Source organism: Sarcophilus harrisii, chromosome 3, assembly GCF_902635505.1.
Source record: "Sarcophilus harrisii chromosome 3, mSarHar1.11, whole genome shotgun sequence".
In the NCBI taxonomy this organism is placed as follows: domain Eukaryota; kingdom Metazoa; phylum Chordata; class Mammalia; order Dasyuromorphia; family Dasyuridae; genus Sarcophilus; species Sarcophilus harrisii.
Genome location: NC_045428.1, coordinates 185,883,845 through 185,907,727, shown reverse-complemented (window position 1 = coordinate 185,907,727; position 23,883 = coordinate 185,883,845).

The window sequence follows — 23,883 nt, the reverse complement described above, 5'->3', positions numbered from 1 at the left end:
AAAATTTGGTAATAAAATTCCTATATGGGGCAGCTAGGTGGCGCAGTGGATAGAGCACTAGCCCTGAAGTCAGGAGGACCTGAGTTCAAATGTGACCTCAGACACTTAACACTTCCTAGCTGTGTGATCCTGGGCAAGTCATTTAACCCCATTGCCTCAGCAAAAAAAATAAAATAATATGCCTATGTGTTTTCCACAAAGGATTTTGTTAAGCTAGTGATCAGTGGATTTTTTTCTTTTTCTATTTCCCCCTCCTATTCTATCACTCTAGGATAATTTTCTTGGATTATTTTCGTTATTTGTTATTTATTTGTTTATATATATATATATATATATATATATATATATATGTCTGTATATGCTTGTATATATATGTATATTATATATATATATATATATAAACAAATAAATATATATTTGTACACACACACACACACACACACCACATTTGAGTCCTGGTTCCTATGGTTGGATTAGTTGCTAATTTAGTTCCCTATCTCACCTAAGAAGAAGAAATCCACAGAAATCTATAGGGTGGCAATATGGAAATCAGGAACATATGAAAACATCATATTTCCCCTACATATCTGACTTCAAAAGTCTGTTCTCTTTCTCTCTCAACCCCCACCCTCAACACATACACACACACACACACACACACATATATAGACATACACACACATAGAGTATGGAATCATATATGTCCTGTCTCAAAACAGGAAGGAAGAAAATGTCTTCTTTCATGCTCTTGTGTCAATTTTGCCTCTTACGTAGCTAAGGAAAATAGTCTTCATTCTCTCCACCAAAGAGGAAGCAAATGATCTAAGTATGAGAAGACCAATAGCTACCAATGTTTTCCCACAACATGTTAGGCTCACCTCCTTCTCTCCTGTAATCTGGATTATCTTTATCTAAAAGTATATAAAGAAGTCCTAGGACCTAATTGGTTCCCATTTCTCTGGCACAGCTTCTTTCTCCCACCTCATAATGTGGATTCTATTTCTTTCCATCTGCAACATGGATTACTTTCTCCTAAATGGAGAAAAGACTCTTCTGGGGACCTGATTGGTTAGTGCTTCCCTGATTCAGCATCCTTGTCACCCAAGGCATAAAATGTCCCAGATACATGGAATCAAGGCTCCTATAATTTGATGTTTGTCTAAAGACAAACATCAAGTCATGTTGACACAAGTCAACATGACTTACATCATCATCTACCCTGATGACCAGGATTGTCTCCTCATGGAAATTAAGGAGGTCCTTACCTTATGAAAAAGAAGGCCAAATCACAAATTTCATTTGTGCCCATCTCACTTGCTACTTCTCATGATGCCTTTGCTCCAAAGGAAGACCAACTGTAATATTTATGTACCTGCTATCTTTATTTATATGGGGTGAATTCTGCCACCTTGTAAAGCCCTTCTCTACAACTGCCAGTTTTTGATTTATGATCAAGGCATTAAATATAGTCTCTTCTCCTTCAGTTTGGAAACTTGGAAAGCTTTGGAAAATTTGCATGCATCTAATAAAAATGCTGAGAATAGTGTTTTTATTTATAAATAAAATAACTGGTTTTTCAATAAAATTTGATTTTCTATAAAAAAACAACAACAACAATTTAATGGCAAGAAGAAGGTCCCCTGTGGCACACTTTCTATCTAGTCTAACAAAAAATTATTCAATGAGAAGATAAATCTTCAGATATCGTCTGCTCCTGGCTTTCATTTAAGTTGTAATGTTCATTAACAGCTCCCTAACAATTTTTTTTTCTCTTTTCAATTTGTATTCTCTAAGGAAGAGTCAGCATTCTTCTTGAATATAATAAGCCTCTTCTTCTAAAGATGCCAGATTTTCTCATCTTGCAAATGATTGTTAATCTGGGAAAATGGATATAGTGAAAATGACAAATACTAAATGAATCAAGTAATGATTGCCTTTTCTTTCAACATTCTAGTAACTCATTTAGTGAGGCTTCATTTCACAATCTGTTTGCAATATTTAAGCCATGGCCATCTATAAGGATCTTTCAATTCACTGAAGAAAGGTTTTATGAAAAGAAATAGTGAGAATTATAGCATTTTTATAAACATGATATGTTAATAGTTGAAAATTACTTTCATTAACATTTGTCACCATCTGTCCATACATCTGGAAAAGAAGAACTGAAAGTATGAAACATATCAGCTATCAGGTAATTTTAGTGTGAGAACAAATTTACTTTCTTAGAGTCAAAGGGAAAGTTGGGCAAGTTTCATAAATATGCAAACATCTTTTTGTCTTTAAAGAAATTGTCAAGTAATTAATGTCTTTTTTCCCCCAGAATCATTCAGTCATTCCTTCCTCTAATGCACAATTTTGAATGGAGGAAAAAAGTCAAATTACTCTTAGTCTGAATATATAGCTTAATCTTTAAAATATTAGAGTAGTCCCCATTGGGTTTCTGGGCAGTGTTATGTGTTTCAATGGCTAAAAATTATGGACCACTAACTATAACAGTGGGCAGTTTTAATTCCTTCCACAGATGCTGCTCCTTAATTCAAACAGGTTATCACAGAACCATTTTACTTTAGAACTGGTAGCAGTCTGAAACATACCATTTCTCTTTCTAATGCTACATTAACCTGGATAATATGAGGGAATGTGCTGGCAATTATCAATATCTATCCATGTCTTGAGCATAAAGGAATAAAATTTCATACCTGCTTAGCAAAAAGTCAGGCTACAATTAACAAAAGGAGACAAATTTATGTAAAGCTTTATAGGTTAATGTAAATAAGTATTCTAGTGGTCTATAATTTTCATTCACTTAACTATATAACATTGCCCAGAAAACCAAGGAAAAATAATATATTAATATTATTCTCTAATGTAACTGATTCTCTGTTTTCCACTATGTGCAGGCTAGGTAGGTGTTACTTTTTATTCCTTCCCTAGGGTTCTGTGTTAACATGGATTAGAGTGGGTTTCTCATTTCTTTTATTGGCTCAAGATCCCATTAAACTTATTTCCCTCAGTTTGGAGAATCTTAGCACTGTAGTTTGATTTAATCACTAAATCATATCACATTTTACAAAGAAATATTTATTTAAGAGGTATGAAAGAATAAACATTCAAACATCTCCCCTTAATACTTAAGGTGCATGATTTCCCCTTATATCATGATCTCTGATAAGGGAATTAGGCAGCAACAATCTGCCTAGAATCTGCAGTCCAAGGTTCGCTTGTTACAAGCTTTCCATTCAGGATTTCATTCCCCATACCTACAAATGAAAAGGACAAGTGACATACTAAAACTCCACATTCACTTCTCAGGGTAAATGAGATCTTTATTCTTGGATGCCACTGGAAAGAAAGAGAGACTGTGTCTCAGGCAGTTCTGGTTCTACAGACAATGAAAAGAAGCTGTTTCCAAACACGTGGTAGATCACATAAAATGTTGACACATACATGAGTGCTGTTTCCTAGGAGAAGGTCCCATGTATCTCACACGTGGTGTCTCCATTTTAAGTGGCTTGGGATGGTGTCAAAATCTGTTATACTAGAAACTACAAATATGTCTAATTTTCCAATTAAGGGAAAGTTTGCATTTTTTTTTTTTTTTTGCCACAGTCACCGATGAATAAGACCCCCACTAAAGCATACCTTTCTACACTTCACTTCGACATAAACATACCTAGCACATTTCATTAAGCAACCAAGGAATTTTATTTGTAGCAATTAAGTATAGTGTTCACATAGGTTGTGTGTGTCTACATAGGTCTGTGGTTCTTGGAGAGACAAAAATAGATACATCTAGAATATCCTCCAATAACCTTGTCCAAGACTGATTCATTAAAATGTGATAGGTACTTAATAAATATTTATTGACTTAATGGCAGACTAAAGGATAGCCTCGTTGTTCTCTTCAGAGAAAGTGACCACCATCCTAAAGTTTTATATTCCTAGACTCAAAGATCCCTGCAAATGGCAACTGTAGCCATGAAATTAAGACACTTTCTCTTTGGAAGGAAAGTCATAGCAAACCTGGACAGTATATTAAAAAACAGAAAGTTTTTAATATAATGTTTTTCCAGTAGCAATAGATGGCTGTAAGAGTTGGACTATAACTTGAGTGCTACAGAATTGACACTTTCAAATTGTGCTAGAGAAGATTTGTGAGAATTGTGAGAATTCCTTGGACAGCAAGGAAATGAAATCAGTCACTACTTAAATTAATTCAGACTATTCACTAGAAAGTCAAATACAAAAACTGGAGCTTGAATACTTTGGCTACATAATGAGAAGACAGGACTCATTGAAAAAGATTCTTATGTTGGGAAAGTGAAGGCATAAGAGAAAGGGGACAGCAGAGTATGTCCAGAGATGGACATGAAATTGGAGGATAAAAGGGCCAGACATGCTATGATCACAAAGAATCTGTACAATTGAATGACTGAACAATAATAACACATTTTCCTCCTCTAGCTCCATTCTCCAGGAGAGACTGATGGGTTTCTGGTGATAGGAAGAAAGAGGCACTAATTCAAAAAGGCATAAGGTTCTGCCACGGAAAAGTCTTTTACAGTAGTTAAAGGTAGAGAGAGAATATGAAATACTGCTGATTGGGTTCCCAGACATCAAGGTATTGGAATCTCTATGTTTGCCTTTTTCTTCCTCCCAAATCAGAACCTTTCTAAAAACAAACAAAAATCAGAAGAAAAATTAGTAGGAAGCAAAGGAAGGACTAGTAGTAGCAGGTAGCAACTGCAGCACCTGCTGCAGGAGGTTGCCCTCCTCTAGGAAAGTTGCCCATTACTTCAAAGGGCTCTAGATGCTAAGTAGTCTCCCTATTGTTGTGAAAATAATAGAGTGGACATTGGCATAACTGGCACATTTCAACTATCTTTTTTTCTTTTTTAATAGTATTTTATTTATCCAAATACATACAAAGATAATTTTCAACATTCATCTTTGTAAAACCTTGTGATCCAAATTTTTCTCCCTCTCTCCCTGCCCTCCTTAAGATAGCATACCATCTGATATATGTTAAACATATGCAATTTTTCTAAACATATTTCCATATTTGTAATGTTGTGCAAGAAAATTCAGATCAAAATGGAAAAAAATGAGAAAGGGGAAAAATAAACAAAATAACAACAACAACAAAAAGGTGAAAATACTAAGTTTTGATCCATATTCAGTCTCCATAGTTCTCTCTCTGGATGTGAATGACACTGTTCATCACAAATCTATTGGAATTTCCTTGAATCAACTTGCTGTTGAAAAAAGTCAAGTCTTATTGCTATTATGTACAGTGTTTTCTTGATTCTGCTTATTTCACTTAGCATCAGTTCATATAAGTCTTTCCAGGCTCTTCTGAAATCATCTTACTCAAGATCATACAACCAGTATATTTAGCAACAGACCTTGAATGAAAATCATGTGACTTCAAGTCAGACCACAAGTCTACCACATAATGCTTCTTGTTAACAGATTTCCCATTTCTTGGCTAACATTGTATTTGACTCAGTCTTTAATGTGATTGATGATGTTTTTGTATATATCTCCAGTGCTTATGAATAGTATTTAGCGCATGTTTTTGTTCATTCATTTTAGTCAAGTCCATCTCTCCATAACTTCATTCTGGGATTTTCTTGGTAAAGATATAGCAAACACAGTAAGACATAGTAAATGTTTAATAGACTTTTAAAAAAATTTTATTCAGTAACCATAATTATTTTTTGACATTGTGTATTAGGTAAAAGGGGACAGAAACATCCATTTACTAGGGTTTACTATGTGCCAGTTTGGTGACACAGTGGCTAAAGTACTAGACCTGGAGTCAGGAAGACTCATTTACTGAGTTCAAATCTAGCCTCACATACTATATTTGACCCCAGGTAAGTAGATTAACCTATTGTCTCTGTTTCCTTATCTGTAAAATGAACTGAAGAAGTAAATCACTCTAGTACTTTTACCACTCTAAAAGGAGTCAAGAAGAGTCAGACACAATTGCAAAACAATATTATATGACAGGCATTATACTAAGTCTTGTACAAATATTATTTCTCTTGATCCTCACAAGAATTCTGAAAGACAGGGACCTCTCATTTTAAGCTTCAGCTTCAGCAGTTGACCTTCTAGTGAATAGCCTGAATTAATTTTTTTAAATAATGACTAATTTGATATCCCTGCTGTCCAGTGGTCTATCAAAAGTCTTTTTTTTTTAGCAACACTAAATGTTGATCCTTCAGCTTTCAATTCTTAGAACCATAGATGTCATCCCCATTTTACAATTCAGGCAAACAGAGGTCAAATGATTTGCTGAGACTCACATACTTAGTGAAAGAATGAATTTGAATTCAGAGCTTCCTAACTCCACGTAGTGCTCTGTCCACTATGGCAATTTAACTTCGTGCTAAACCAGATATAAACATATTTAGAGATGTAGCTGATGTTCAATTCATTTACAGTCATTTAAAATGTCAAATAGAATTTTTGCCTTTATATAAAAAATGGATATGAATTATCAATTCAAATATGTGAGCAGTTTGGTTTGCATTGTGGAAGGAAGGAAGGAAGCAGGAAGTTAAGATTCGAAAGGAATAATGGTGCTAAGTCATCAAATTCCTGAGTAAGTAACTGGAATTGTATTAGTTAGGTTTTAGGAAGCCACTGGAAGATTTTCGGCAGAGGAATAATAGCCAGATTGAGCCTCAGGAAAAGTAATCAGGCAATGGATTGGGTAAAGGGTAGATTGGAATAGGAAGGGACTAAGAGTAAGGAGTCATCATCTTTAAGGAAGAAAAAAAAATCAACCTCTTGCCCTTCTTATAATCACTTTATTTCTCATTTCCATTCAAATTAACCTCAGTATTTATCCTCCACTGTAGTCCTTTGTATATTATCCCCTGAAACATCCATTTTTAGCATTAATGAACTCCTCTTCTTCCTACTTCTTTTTTTCTTACATTCAATTCTTTATACTCACAGGACTTGGCTCCCTCCAAATTTAATAATAATGATAAAACAACTAGCTTTTTCATATAACTTTGGGATTTGCAAAGTACTTTTCAAATATTAAAGCATTTTATCTTCACAATAACTCCAGAAGATAGGTGCTTTTATATATTTAAAAAAACACCTGATGCTTGTCCATATCTAATAAGTGCTTTAGACCTGATGTGAACTCGTCTGACTCCAAGTCCAGTGCCACCTTGCTGTACCAGCTCACTGTAAATCAAAAGCCAATGAATTCCTGGCTATTGGTTGGCCTATCCTGGGTTCTCCATCTTTCTTGTCCATAAATACACTGGACTAACAGACAAAATAGCCATTTTTCTGACTCCTCATCAATTCTGAGTTATGTATTAGATTTATTGCTATAATATTTGTTAACATAACAAATTATCTATGTTAACAGTTTTAAAATTGTTTATCATCAATTCTGACCTTACTGCAAGCATTTATAGATATATAAATGCTATATAGAAATCTGGAGTCTCTTGATAGCTTTAGATTCAGCATTTGGTTATTTCTTTTTCCCAGTTGCTTGCTTTTTCCCAACAGTTAGAGTTTTATTGACATTATAACTAGGAATTTCTGGGCTTGGAGCAAGAAGTCATGTGGCAGGATAGTGGTCCAGATGGAGGGGAGATAGAGACCTTAGAACAATTACATGAAGCCTCTACTGGGGAGGGTGTCACATTGGGATGAGTAAACTTTATAATGAGCTTGTCCCAGCCAGCCCTTGATAACTTTCTATTCTAACCAATTTTTTCTTACTAACTCGGTGCTAAGCTTTGTTTCTTCCATGCTGCTAAAGGGTTCTATGTGTTGTTAGATTCCTCTATTTTGGATAGCCTGGAAAAAAGGCAAGTCACTGGTTTTATCCTGTTGCTTTTTTCCTCTACTTTCACATTCTATCTATTTTACCTAGCTGGTAAAGGTAGCTGCCAGCTACCTTGAGCAATTTCAAGTCTTTTAGGGAGATCTATGAAGCATGCTATATAACTCTAAGGTTGATTGCAAGCAGGCCATGGATTGCTATCAGACAACAGGCCAATTAGAACATGAAACCTTTAACCTAAGTTGTTGTTTAGTCAATTTAGTTATGTCCAACTCTTTGTGACCCTATTTGGAATTTTGGCAAATATAGTAGAGTGGTTTACCCCTTCCTTCTTCAGCTCATTTTACAAATAAGAAAACTGAAGCAAACAGGACTAAGTGACTTACCAAAAGTTACGGCTGAAATCAGATTTGAATTTAGGAACTCCTGACCCCATACTTGACATTCTGTCCATTGTGCCACCCATATACCCTTAACTTTAGTCTAGCCACTACTCTAAGAAGCAGAAATATAGTGTCAAATACCTGGGACAACAGGAAGCAACATAGCTGGAAGCTAGAAAAGGAGTGATGTTACTGCATAAGGGAAGTTCTATTTGGACCCTTGCTCTCCTATAAGAAATAATTCAGGCAGTGGGAACCTTGACTGTGGGAAACAGCTTAAGCTAATGTCACAGATATCAGCTAGACTTTTTACTGGACCTAAATAGGGTGGTAATTTTTATACCTAAAACATAGTTTCCCAACAGACCATGGGAGAAGGAATGAGAGAAATTATGAATCATGGTCTCAAGGCTAGCAACCCATACCACCATGTTCTAGTTTCTTCTTATAACTAATTACTTTTAATATCTAGTCTATTCTTAATTCCTATATTAGATTTTAAACTATGATGTTTCTGCTTTGCAGAAGTACTGTTTAAGTATACTAGTTTTCTCTAAATTTAACACCCCATGGCAAAACCCGGCACTCTGTCCAAGCCATACTTCTAGTTTCAGATTAAAAAAGGCTGCTTTTTATACCTGCCACATTTGCTGGGATAGGATGCATTAAGCTAGGGATAGGGTTAGGGTTGATTGGCTAAGGCTATGTGGGATATACAGTTAAGTATTATCAGTTAAGATAGTACCATTAGAGTTGGTCTTAGGTTTCCTTCCTCTGTATAGTCATGGTGATTGTGTGTGTGTGTGTGTTTGTGTGTGCTCCTTAAGAAGTCAGCCGTTCATCCAGGAACATGGACCATAAGGAAGATCAGAATGAGCAATGAAGAACACTGCAATCAGAGACAACCAAGCATTGTCTCTGAATGGTACTAGCTGAAAATCTGTGTTCATTGTGTATAATTAATAAGAATAATAAACATGAACCCAAAAAGCATAATAGAAATTTCTGAGTTTTGTGATTCAACTCTCTTGGATTTTCTTCTGATCTAACTGACCCTTTTTAGTCTTCTTTGCTTGAATCTATGGATACTGCCAAAGATTTTATTCTGAGTCTCTCTATACCTTCTCATTTCTCTCTATACCTTCTTTTTTGGTGATTTTATCATTTTAGAGATTTAATTATCTCTTTGCTGATGATTCCTTGGTTTATATATACAGCTGCCATCAGTTTTACTTTTGCATCAACCAATTGCCTATTGGAAATATCCAAATGGATATCCTAGAGACATCTCAAACTCAATATGTCTAAAACAGAATTCATTCTTTTCCTCCACAACACCTAGCTATCCATACATGTAATTCTCTTCAAAACTTCAATATTTCTGATGAAGACATCACTATTCTTCTATAGTTCAAGGTTCCTAGTTTCAGTATTATTCTTAACTCCTCATCTTCTCTTATCTAACTTACCCAATTAATTATCAAATCTTGCTATTTGTATCTCCATATCTCTCATATTTTACTCATTTCCATTCATACAACAACTGTTTTAGTTTAGGAACTCATCATCTCTCACCTACATTGTTGTAATTGCTGGCTAATTGAACTCCCTACTTCAATTCTTTCCTCACTCCAATACACCTTCCACAGGCCTACCAAAGTGATTTTCCTAAGCACAGATCTGCTAATAATCACTCTCTTATTCAATAAACTAGACTGCCTCCCTACTGCCTGCAAGATAAAATATAAAATCCTCTATTTGACTTTTAAAAGCCCTTCACAAATGTGAATGTATTTCCAGCCTTATTGTACATTCCTCCCCTTCCTGAGCTCTACAACCTAGACTAACTGGATCTATCTTTAGTCCTCACACAGCACTCTATGTCCTAACTATAATTTTGCATCCTCCTCATGCCTGGAATATACTCCTTTACTTCTGCCTCATAGCATTTTTCTTTTCTTTTAATGCCCATTTCAAGCTCCACCTTCTAAAAGAAACCTTTCCTAATCACTACCATCATTATTGAACTCTCTCTCTTCTAAATTATCTTGTATATTTAGTTACTTCATGCTTAGTTTTTATACTTACACATGCATTAGTTGTCTTTCCCTGTTAGAATATAAGCTCCTAGAAATTAGACAATATTTCATTCTTAGTATTGGTATCCCCAGAACTTACACTGGTTGGCATATAGTAAATGCTTAATAAATATTTGGTGATTGATTAGCTAGAGACATAACCTTCATGCTTTCCACTAAAGAGTACTCTAGGGGCAACTAGGTGGCGGAGTGAATAGAGCATCAGCCCTGAAGTCAGTAGGACCTGAGTTCAAATCTGATCTCAGACACCACTTCTTAGCTGTGTGACCTTGGGCAAGTCACTTAAACCCCAACTGCCTCAGGAAAAAAAAATACCCTCTCATTCTCTGCAGGTTCCTAATACTCTTGTGAACTAATTTAAGCTCTAATTATTTGTTCTTCTAGCAAACAAAAATAACTTATTATTTTCTACACAGCATCTATTTGAGACAAAAATTATTGTTTAATTATATTATCATCCTTTGAGAGTAGACATCTGAGAATTCACAACTGGGAAGTCAGAAATCTCTGTAAGAGTCAAGTGCAATCAATTAAGCTTTGTGTTAAGTTCTGTGATGATGAAAGAATTATCCTCTAAATAGTTATTCTGATCACTTGCCAAGTACACAATATGAGCATAGTTAAGGCATAAAAGGTAGGAAAGAATCTTAAGCAGGTGTCTTCCTATCATCAAATCAGACCATTTTCAATGTCATTTTATAATTAATAACTAAGCAATATTTGGAATTTGTAGGGAACATCCCATCTCAGAGAAGAAGCTCAAAGATGCCTTTCTTGATTTTGTGAGAAAGCATCTTCTGCCTATGTGGTAACTCAGGATAGAAAAGATGTGATGTTTTGTAATGACATGGAAAATTCAGGGTGGCCATTTGATCTTTTCCTTACCCTTCCCATGGAGAAATTTGCTACATGTCAAAAACAGAGATAACTTCCATTTTCTTTTTTTCCTTTGACATTAAAGATGATATATAATGGTGAAAATTCTAGGGAAGAGTAGCAAAGGTCTGACATTCCCTATATTAGCTCACTGGTAACTGGGAATACTATGTGACAACTGATAGTGGAATAAATAACAAAACAAGATTACCTTTTTCCACTTTTGTGGATACATATATATATATATATACACACGTATGTACATGTACAAAGATAAATGTCTTAGTAAAATGAATGTGTTGGTTTTTATAAACATGTGCATCTTATGTTTGCACATAATATTTGTTCTTTTACACAGAAATGTATGTGTATGATGTTATCACGTGTGAATTTTGGATCTAAAATAAGATACTTCAGGTATCTCTAATACTTCAGAGAAGCTAAATATATACATACATGTATATGTATACAGAGATTATATATATGTAAATACAGGACTTCATTTTTCTGCACAGCCAAAAAAAGTATATATATATATAAAATATATATATATATATATGTGTATATATATATATATATATATACATATAATATAGTATTTTCCCAAAGTAATTTCTCCTAAAATTAACAAAAATGTGTGAATGTATTCATCTCCATTAGAACATAAGTCCTTATTTAATTTTTTGTATTTGTTTCCCTAGAACCTAGAATAGTGTCTGCACATAGTGGGTGTTTAATAAATGCTTGTTGTTTGTCTTGTGAAATTTCTCCATCCCTCTAAATAGACATAGCTTTTCTGAAAGCATTTGAAGCTTATGTTAGATTATACAGTAGATAGAAGATTTTATATAGAATCAGGAAGACTCAGATTCAAATTCTACCCAGCTTCTTCATCTGTAAAATGATGATGGTGATGATGATGATGATAAGATTGTCATCAGTATTAAATAAAAATGAAAAATTAAATGTAAAGATCTTTATAAACATTAACATGCTATATTAATGCCATTATTATTATTATTATTATTTGGGGTGGAAAAGTCATGTGCCTGTGAATTTGTATTGGAATGTTTTCTGTAACTGAGAAGTAAAGTGACTTGTCAATAATCACACAGCAATATATGTCAAAGGCAGCATTTGAACCCATCTTTCTAATTCCAAGGAGAACTCTCTATTCTGTATACTTTATTGTCATCTCAGTTGGTCAGTAAATGGATTGAGGGAAAAGGAACACTAATCCACTTCTTTACACATCCAAGACATTGATTAAATCCATATTATTAATTCACCTTTTTGATTAATACAATAAACATTTCCACAGTCATTTCCTATTTTCACTTGGCACAGTACTTGGTACACAGTAGGCATTTTAAAAATTTTATTGATTCATTGGGTATGAATATGCCTAATATGGAAATTAATGTGCTAGTATTACCTAGTTAGTCATACCTTGCATTTTTTTCAAAATTTTTCCAATCATGATCATCTACTATTGTTAATTACTCTGAACAGTCAATCATTTCTTCTTTTCTTAGAGCCGTTTTTGCTTTTATAGAAATGTCTATCTCATAGATTGATAAAAATAAAAGCTGATTCCTCAAAAAAAAATTTGAACCAAAATCAATAAACCTCTGGCCCACCTACTTAAAAAGATTTTGCTACCTATTTATTGTATATAATTATATTATATGGAAAAATGTTTATAATAGTAGGTCAATCTGTCTATATGTGGTGCCTCAATCTCCTTACTGCAAACAATCTGTAACACCCTATTATTAAATAGAGCTTCATCCCAAAATAAAGAGAAGGATCATGGTCATTGATGGGGTCACTTAGACAATTTTTTTTTACATAGAATAAAATGAAGTACAGAATTACTAGCTCAGTTGATAGAGTAAATTTAAACATTTAAGTAGGTTAATTCTAGAAGGTTTATGTCTCAAAATAGTCTCCAAAAATGACACATTATTTTATTATTAAGATAAAGCATGTTTGAGAAAACCCTAAATGCTTATCCCCAGATTGAAAATAACATCACCCAGTTCTATTCTATATAGATATGGCTTTGCTTAGATTATCATTTTTGTTTTTCATTATTTTGATAAGAAAAAAAGTTTTTTTGTATTTACAATGCTATTAGTTTCTAAATAATTTGTGTACCTTTTCTAATAAATACTAGTTACATCATACTAACTTTTGCATAGTCCAAATGCCTGATTCAGATTAAAATATTTTATCCTTTATTAATAAATGAAAATGGGAGCATAGATAGCTACCTAATCCTGGTGGGAAAAAAGAAAAACCTGGAATCCAAGTCCCATCTCTGAAAAAAATAAAGTGGCTCATTGAAGGAAAAGGTACCAAACGGCATTAATGGGGCTGGGGTGGGGGTGGGGAGTTTACTAATCTGGAAGTTCCCTACACAAACAAAATTAAAGATTCAGTATCTCTCCTTTTGTATAAATTGGCAAACTTGCTTAAGATCTGAATTGGTCTAAGAAATTTTTTGCGAAAATGTGACATATTTATAATTAACATTATTAATATCTTAGCATCCTTTATATTTTACAGATTGCCAAATGACCTTTAAATGAGACTGAGATTCAATGTGAATATGCTGATGAAATCACTTTGCTCAGGTGATATTGGGTAAGGATTAACTCTGCAGAACAGATGATGTTTTTTGCACTAAATCACTAATATTCATTAAAGAAGTGTGTGTAGAGAATTCAGATATCAATATAAATTAAGATTTAGGTTTGGGGATATTTAAATACTAATCACTATCAGAACATGCTTTCTCAATACTATTATGATTTTTACTTTGTCCTGATATTAAAAAATAAGCTTTTAGCAAATCAGTATTATAAAATTCCATGTGTTTAACTGAGGCTTTTTTTTTTCATTACTGATTATTCTTTTGAACTAGGATTTCTTTGTGTGTGTGTGTGTGTGTGTGTGTGTGTGTGTGTGTGTATGTGTGTATGTGTGTCTTCCATTTGAACAAAATATTGTTCACATCTTCAAGTGGTTTACTTGTTGGTTTACAGTTTATAGCATCCTAAAATATCTTTTGACCAAGTGTAGGTATAAGATATGAGTAAATACCTTAAAGGATTAATTTTAGGAAAACTACATAATTTAACATGTTTTCTTTTGTATATACCATTTATCATTCAGTATAATATATACATATATATTCAATATATACAAGTTCAATATATATAAGCTAAAATGATTTATGTGTCTACACTTCTCAGTCAATTGTGAACCATAAAGATTTGATCTGCTATAAAAAAATGAACACATTGTGATGTCAATTTGTTTTGCAAAATTATTTGTCTTTGTTACAGGAGAATGCTTACTAGTTGTAGGGGGGAGTAGGGAATCTACAGAAATAATTGATATATAAAAATCAAATTAATTCATAAAATTCTAATATAAAAGGAGAATAAAAGATGGAAAGTGTAATATTCTTCTCTAAAATGTAACTTCTCTGGGAGCAGCTTTCTTGGGGGCTTCTGGAGGCAGCTTTAGTTTCAGTTCAGTAATCACAAGTGCAGCCAGGGATTAGTCCAAATCCTTTATTGTTTCCTTCAAAGTCTTATCTCCTTCACTTGCAGCTCAGCTAGTTTTCTGGAGGCCTTCCGGATCTTGGTTTCAGTGTTCTCCACAGGGCAGCCTGCCACCACTTTTCTGTTTTCCTTAGTTCTGCCCGTTTGCCTTCTCTGGCTTCTGAATCTCCTCAATTGTCTCTGAATCCAAAGGTTTATACTTCAGCCTCCAACCTGCACAAAGGTGGAAGATGGAATGAATCTGTCTCAGCCTCAGAAAGCTTCTAGTGCGTCTGTCCTTTCTGGCCCTGACAGCTGCTCCTTATATGCTCCACACTGAGTATAACACCAATCATTATATCACTAGGAAATCATTATTTGTTGTAGGATTAAATCAATGCTAAACTAGATTTAACTACTATCTCCTCAATTCCACTTACTTAGCACCTTGTTTCAAGTTCTGGCCCATAACAAGAAAGAAGGAAAAATAAAATCAGCCATGAAAATAAAGATTCAAAACTCAGTTCTGGTGTTAACAACTTTTGTGAATTTGAACAAGTCAGCTTAATATCCCCCGATTTTAGTTACCTTATCTACAAAATTAATAGACTGGATGGTTTCTGAGGATTCTTCCAACTCTAACTATGATTTTATGATTTGCCTAATCTATTCTATTATTGAGAAGAATGTATGTTATACATTTTTTTCTTTCTTTTACAAGTGATAAAGAAATATTCTTTGCATGTAACCTGCCAATAACTTCCTTCTTTAACAAACCTCCAGAACCTAAATGGAAATTTTGAACTTACATACAAATATATGCTTATAAATTAAATATATTTCTTTGATGGAGGATTATGGAGTGTGTTGGCACCTGATGGAATACAATTTTTTTTCTTTCTCACAATAATTCACAGAAAGTATTTCCCTGACCAGGAGAAGGAAGTTGTACATAGAACAAATAGTTGAAAAACAAACAAATAAAAATTAGTCAGGGGGAGGAGCCAAGATGGTGGAGAGGACATAACTGTCTAAGCTCTTCCTTACCCTCAGACTACTTCTTTTTTGAAAGGCCTCGGAATTAGTGTTGACTGTCAAACCCCATGAATATTGGGAGTGCAACACATTACCAACAGATGATATTCTCGAAATTTGCCAGAAAAATTCGTTTTTACTCGCAGGAGGGGATAGTTAGGCTAGGCACAGTATCAGGCAAGTTGGCAGTGAGAACATGAAAGGCAGCTCACACTGAGCAGATGGGAGGGGTGAGGTGGGATCTTAACTGGCAGAAAATTTTCAGGGAGAACTTTACCACTGTGTGACCTACTTTGCTCTGGCAGCAAACCAGTAGATCAGCAGAGAAGCTATAAATCCAAAGGGTAAAGACTATAACCCCAAAACACTAGATTCTCTCAGGACCTGGCCACACCCACACAACACCTAAAGTGATTCAGTAGGATCTCAGAGTGCAACCACTGATCCCAGTACAGAGTCTGATCCCAGCACAGCCATTGATGTCTCATTGCTGCTTCACTGATTCCTGTTGTCTGTAGAGGAAGCTTGGTAATACCACACTGCCCCAAAAACAGACGGCAGTTGTTTTTGTTTTTTGGGGGTTTTTGTTTCTTTTTTCTCAAAATGAGTAAAAAGTTAAAGTGAGCTCTAACTAAAGATAGCAGACTTCAAACCCTGGGGAGACTAAAAACAGATTGTGTCTAGTTGAAACCCCGAAGGATATGATTTGGTCCCCACCATACAAGGCCCTCATAGAAGAAATTAAAAAGGCTCTTACAAGAGAGCTAGAAGAAAAATGTGAAAAGAAAAGGGAAACTTTGCAAGAGGGTCTGGATAAGATATTCTGCTTATTAAAAGATAGAGTGGATAAAGAAATCAACTCCCTGAAAAACAGAATTAGTGAATTGGAAAAAGAAAATAGCTTTCTCAAAAATAAAATTGGCAAAATGGAAAAAAATTCCATAGAACAAAACAACTCATTTAAAAACTCAACTGGACAATTACAAAAAAGAAATTAAAAAAGTAAATGAAGAAAATAATTCATTAAAAATCAGAATTGAACAAATGGAAATGAATGACTCGAGGAAACACCAAGAATCAGTCAAGGAAAACTAATAAAAATGAAAAAATAGAAAAAAAAAAGTTAAATGCCTACTTGGAAAAACAACAGACCTGGAAAACAGATTTAGGAGAGATAATCAGAGGATTATTGGACTTCCTGAAAATTATGATGAAAAAAAGAGCCTAGACACTATTTTTCAGGAAATCATCAAAGAGAACTGCCCAGATGTTATAGAAACAGAGGGTGAAATAAAGATTGAAAGAATTCATCAATCACCTACTGAATCACAAATCAAAACTCCAAGAAATATTGTGGGTAAATTCCAGAACTATCAGACCAAGGAAAAAATACTACAAGCAGCCAGAAAAAAAAAAAAAAATTCAGATACAGGGAAGTCACAATATTATTCAGGATCTAGCAATGTCTACATAAAAGGATCAAAGGGCCTGGAATCTGATATTCTGAAAGGCTAAAGAAATTGGTATGCAGCCAAGAATAACTTACCCGGTCAAAATGAGCATTTTTTTTTCCAGGGAAGAAGATGAACATACAATGAAATAGGTGAATTCCATCTATTTCTCACAAAAAAAATGAAACTAAACAAAAAGTCTGACCTCCAAATATAGGACTCAAGGTAAAAATAAAAAAGGTAAAAAGAAATCTAGAGAACTATATTTCTATTATGAGTATACATAAAGAATACATGTTAATTTGATTTTATTATTATAATATAAAAAAGAAGCTAGAAATGGAAAGGAAATTGTACCAGAAAAAGGGAAAAGTGGAGGTACTCCACTCATGAAGAGGCAAAGGAAACCTATTTATATCTGAGGAGAAAAAGGGAGAGGGATGAACATAGTGTGTATCTTACTTTTATCAGAATTGGCTCAAAGAGAAAAATATTAAACATATTTGATTTATAGAGAAATTTCTCCCACCTCATTGAAAAGTGGAAGGGGAAAAGTGAAAAGAGAAGGAGTAAGTTAAATAGAAGGGAATACAGAAATTGTAAGGAAAAGGTTTAAGAAAAGAGGAGGGACTCTAAGGTGGGGAGAAAGGATCCTAAAGAGGGAGGTTTGCGTGAGGCAAGTGCTGCTCACAAGTTTAATACTGGGGAGGGGAGTAAGAGGGAAAGAAAAGAGAAAAGCATCATCTGGGGTTAACAAGATGGCAGAAAATACAGAATTAGTAATTTTAACCATAAATGTGAATTTTAACCATAAATTCCCCCATAAAAAGGAAGCGTTTAACAGACTGGATTAAAAACCAGTATCCTACAAATGTTGTTTACAGGAAACACACTTGAAGCAGGGTGATACATACAGAGTAAAAGTAAAAGGCCAGATCAGAATCTCTTATGCTTTAGGTGAAGTAAAAAAAGCAGGGGTAGCCATCCTGATCTCAGATCAAGCAAAAGCAAAAATTGATCCAATAAAAAGAGATAAGGAAGGGCATTATATCTTGCTAAAGGGTGATATAGATAATGAAGCAATATCAGTACTAAACATATATGCACCAAGTGGTGTAGCATCTAAATTCTTAAAGGAGAAGTTGAGAGCTGCAGGAAGAAATAGACAGCAGAACTATAATATTGGGAGATCTCAACCTTGCACTCTCAGAATTAGATAAATCAAACCACAAAATAAATAAGAAAGAAACCAAAGAGGTAAATAGAATACTAGAAAAGTTAGGTATGATAGATCTTTGGAGAAAATTAAATGGAGACAGAAAGGAGTACACTTTCTTTTCTGCAGTTCACGGAACCTATACAAAAATTGATCATATAGTAGGACATAAAGACCTCAAATTCAAATGCAGAAAGGCAGAAATAGTAAATGAATCCTTTTCAGATCACAATGCAATAAAAATTACATTCATTAAAAAGCCAGGGGAAAATAAACTAAAAAATAATTGGAAACTAAATAATCTCATCCTAAAGAATGATTGGGTGAAACACTAATCATAGACACAATTATTAATTTCACCCAAGATAATGACAATAATGAGATGATATACAAAAATGTGTGGGATGCAGCCAAAATGGTAATAAGGGGAAATTTTATATCTCTAGAGGCCTACTTGCATAAAATAGAGAAAGAGAATATCAATGAATTAGATTTGCAACTAAAAAAGCTAGAAAAAGAGCAAATTAAAACCCTCTGGTCAAACACTAAACTTGAAATTCTAAAAATAAAAGGAGAGATTAATAAAATTGAAAGTAAAAAAACTATTGAATTTGTAATGGGCTGAGGCTTGAGTTGATGCAGTGAGGTCCCAAGCACATGAGGCTAAATAGTAATTGGACTATACTCTATTAATATATATGCTTGGAGAAAGAATGGCCCCCCTCCCACTCTTTATGCAAGTCCTGATGTGTTGTATAGGAAATGACGATTTTGGTGGGTGGAGGCAGAGGAACAGGAAGAGAGAAGCAGAGAGAGACTGCTGGCTGGGTTCTGCTTTGGTGGCTGCTGGTCTTGTGGCTTCTGGTCTGGCTGGCTTCTTGACTCAGTTCCCTTTTACCTCTGATCCCCTTCTACCTCTGATCCTTCTTTATCTCTACTGAGAATAAAGATTGAAGATTTTTCCCTAACCTGAATTCCTGACTCTGGCTGATTTTATAATATGTGGTCATCACATGAATTAATAAATAAAACTGAGTTGGTTGTATGAAAAAAACCAACAAAATAGATAAATCCTTGGTAAATTTGATTAGAAAAAGAAAAGAGGAAAATCAAATTGTTAGGACCCTAAAAGGACCCTAAAAGAGTTAGCTATCAGGAGGAGAAGCTGGATTGAGAAGCATAATGGGGTTAGGAAAGACACCATGTAGCATGGGAAAGGTGAAGGGGAAAGACACCAAGAGACAGAGTGTTGTGGTGTACTGACCCAAATATGGCTTGGAGCATAAGTAGATTTATAAAGAAAATTTGACTTTAGGGATATGACTGGGATTTCTGACAGAACATAACAAGGTGAGGCTGCCCAAAACTCCCACAGAGGGTGGGCCTCCGAGGTTTGGTATTACTTGGGTTTCTTAATTGGATGATCTCCACAGAGGGTGGGACCAAGGAGCTAAACAGATCTTTATCAGAGTCTTCTCCCTATCTGCCTCAGGAAAACATTCCATCAGTGCTTCAATTTCTTTCTGTCAGTCACACCCATCATTCAGGATTTCATCAGTTATATCTATAGTGTATCTCAAAATAGTATATTTGGTTTTATTTTGTGTCAGAATATAGCTTAGAAAAATTATACTGATGTTAAACATAAAGGGATTTTGCTAGTGCTCAATTAAACACAAATAAAGTATATTTGCCATGTGACAATTGTATTTTCCAATTAAATTAAAGGAGGAAAATGTAAATAAGAAAATTAATTCACTTAGTACAGTAGTTTTCTGAATGATCTCTTTTCCCCCAGTTGATTCATTTTAATTTTTCCTACTTCTAACTGCGTAGTGGTGCCACCTGCTGGTTTTTGAAAAACATTTTGTTAAATAATTATTGAACATGAATGCATTTGAGATTTGCTACAAGCAAGGAAAAATTAAAGAAATAATATGCCTGTGCCTTAAAAGTACTTCATTTGTATAGGATATAGTATGAAAATGAGTATAGAAGCAGAGAAATGGTACAGTAGATGAGAGTATTGGATATGAAATTGGGAATACATAAGTTCAAATCCTCCAAATACTTAAATAGATATGGGCAAGTAACTTAACTGCCTCAGTTTCCTTATCTGTCAAATGAGGCTAATAATGGCACCTACCTCATTGGGTTGGTATGAGGATCAAATGAGAAAACATGTGTAAAGTGTTATATAAATATGATGATGATGATATGATGATATTGGAGAAGAACAATTTAATATTGGGAATAAATGGATATTACAAAGTTGATGGAATCTATGAAAAACTTTACTGATTTTAGTTAGTTTGAAAATTATTCTTCCCATATTTTTTCTGATGCTCCAATTTCATTAATAATTTCTGTCTGTCTTGAAAAAGAGAATTTCACATATTTCCTGCATTTCTGGAAAATAACTAGAATATCGTTGATGCCCCATAGATTAAATGTATGTTGGATATCTTAGTAAGACATATTAATTCTCCTGGGGTCTTTTATAAGAATATGTCTTTCTGTGTTTCTCTCTATATTCATTATAACTATCTTTTCCTATAGCAAAGTAAAGTTCCATTGTATTCATGGCCATCAATTATTTAACCATTCTCCAACTGATGAGTGTCTGCTTTGCTTCAAATTCTCTACTACTTCAAAAAGAGCTACTATAAATATTTTGGTATGTATGGACTCCTGCTTTTTTTTTTTTTTTCAATTACTTTCCTGGGATACATGACTGAAAGAGGATCTCGAGTTAAGGGATATAGAATTTTAGTCACTTAATTTCTAAATTGCTATCTGGAATAGTCACTAATGTATGCCTGTCTTACCACAATCCTTCCAGTATTGACTATTTCCAATTTTTTGTCATGTTTGCCAATTGGAGACATGTAAGGTGAAATTTGGTGGAGAGAGGGGAAGGAAAAGTTGTTTGCTTGTTTTTTGTGGGGTTGGATTTTTTTGTTTGGTTTTGGTTTTTGCCTTTCTTTTATTAGTAACTTGGAGCTTTCTTTCATATTAGTTTGTAATTTAAGACTTGTTTATTCATATCCTTAACAGCTTATCTATTAGGGAAATGTAACCTTTTCTTAATGACTCACAGTCATTATCATGAATTTGTTACTAGTCTGGAATATTTTGTTAGTCTCTATTGAGCCTTCACTGAATGAGCCTAGACTCCTATGCTTATTTTTAAAATTTCATACCTTCTCTTTATCCTTTCTGCCTACTTGTTCTTCCCTTGTTATTGTTCTTGCTGCTTTCATTGTACCTATCTCTTACTCTCACTCTCATTTGTTTTAAATCTTGTATCTGATCTATTGATCTTATGAGCATGTAGCTACATGTAAAATATAAGTAAATAGTCCTGAGTATCTAAGCAATTATTCTATGAGCAAAATATATGGTATTCAGTGCATGAACTTTGAATTTGTATTTTGGCAGCTCAGAGGTCTTTTTTCCTTTTTCCTTGGCTTTTGTATGTGTCATGGTTTGGCTAACTTGACAGCTTAGTTGTGTATAAGTGAATTGTTGTTGTTCAATCACTTCAGTAGTGTCCCCTTTTAGGATTTTATGATCCCTTTTAGGATTTTCTTGGTGAAGACCCTTTAGTGGTTTACCATTTCCTTTGTCAGCTTATTTCATAGATGAGAAATTGAGGCAAATAGAAGTAACTGTCACAAAACTAGTAAGTGTCTGAAGCCAGATTTGATTTCAGGAAAATGAGTCTTCCTGATCCAGGCCCAGTACTCTATCCATTGTACGACCAACCTGTCTTTAAGTGAAGTGTTACTATATATATACAATAAAATGTCATACCATAATGTAAAAGGGGAAATCATATCTAAAAGCTCCTTGTATCTAGTTTTTTTGTAAGATAATATCTGTTTAAGTAACTATCTTTTCACATGGAATAAATTAATACTGAAAGTGTCAAAAAATACTTTTAAGTTAAAAAAAAAAAAGACAAATAAATAGGCAATTCATTTGAGTTGAGAAGAGGGACTCTTGGCAAATAGCCTCAATTTTTTCAGTGAAATATGAGGTGAGGTTTTCATCTGAGAGGGTCTTTAAGGAGGAGTTATGGGAAGGAATCTATTCTGAAAAGAAAGGAACAAGGAGAAAACTTACAACATATATAATAGTTGGTACGATTTAGGAAAAATAAAAGATTAATAATTCACAAATTTCAGAAGAAATCCATCAATAAAACACTTTGTTTCTGATGTGTAAAAATAAATGAACAAAGTAGGTTTAATAAGCAGATTGTACTAAACAGATTAAAGATCTTTACAAAGATAGGCAAATTTGACCTCAAATCAATGAAATTTGTAGGATTGAATGAAAGAATATGGCTATGAAAAGGCATATATTTTAATAAAAATGAATTAATAGATAGAGTCAGGCCATTGTGTGTTAACAAGCTCAAGTTGAATCAAGCAGGATGAAATTTAACAAGAATAAGTGTAATTTCTTCAAATTAAAAAAAACAACAACACTCTACAAATATAGGAATGGGGAAATGTAGATTTGAAAAAAACAAAGGTTCTATGAAAAAAGTTTAGAGTTCTAGTGGAGTGCAAGTTCAATAGAGTGACCTTGTAGCAAAAAAAAAACAAAAAAAAAACAAAAAAAAACTAATGTTTTCCTAAACTACACTTATTAATTCAGAAAAATGCCTTATATGTGTGAGGCAGTTGACAAAAACAAAATTGTCCTTGGTAGAGTTTACATTCAACTGGGAGGTGGGGATGGGGAGAGAGGGAAATAGTCTATATTACAAGGGTTCAAAGTAGGTAAGAGATAGGTTTTGTTGTCCTGGTTCAATGAGTTCAACTGGAACACCAAGGTTTAGCAAGGACAAAGACAAACAGGAGCATGATTAGAAAAGGATAATCAGGATAGAGAATTCAGGAGAAAGTGGCAAACAAGAATTGGTTGAAGAAACTAAGCAAATTTAGCTTTGGAAAGAGAAAATTTAGAAGGGGACAAGTTATATGTGTTCAAGAACTTAAAGGACTAACATATAAAAGAAGTCTAGACTTGTAACTTTTGGATTCAGAAAGGAGAACTAGCATTAATGGGTGCTTCAGGCCTCTGGCTACCTCTTTTGTTTTGTGTTTATTTCCTTGGAAGAAATTTTGTAAGTCTGAGGCCAGTGGATTTTTCCTTGAGTGCTGTCTTTACCTGAGAGAGGACTCTTATAGGTAATATAACATGGAAAGGATGAGCACTGGTATAAAAATGAGACACCTGACCCCTACCACATCCTCTCATGTTCTTTAGCCAGAAGACATGATCTTTGAGGTAGACATTGTAAAGCCAAAGTGAATGTAAAAAGTCTATTCAGCAATACTGCAATATAGCTCATGTTCTGATATTTTAAGTACCAATTTTCAGGGAGAATATAATTGTAGTTTTAATTTTATTGCTTCATATTTAAG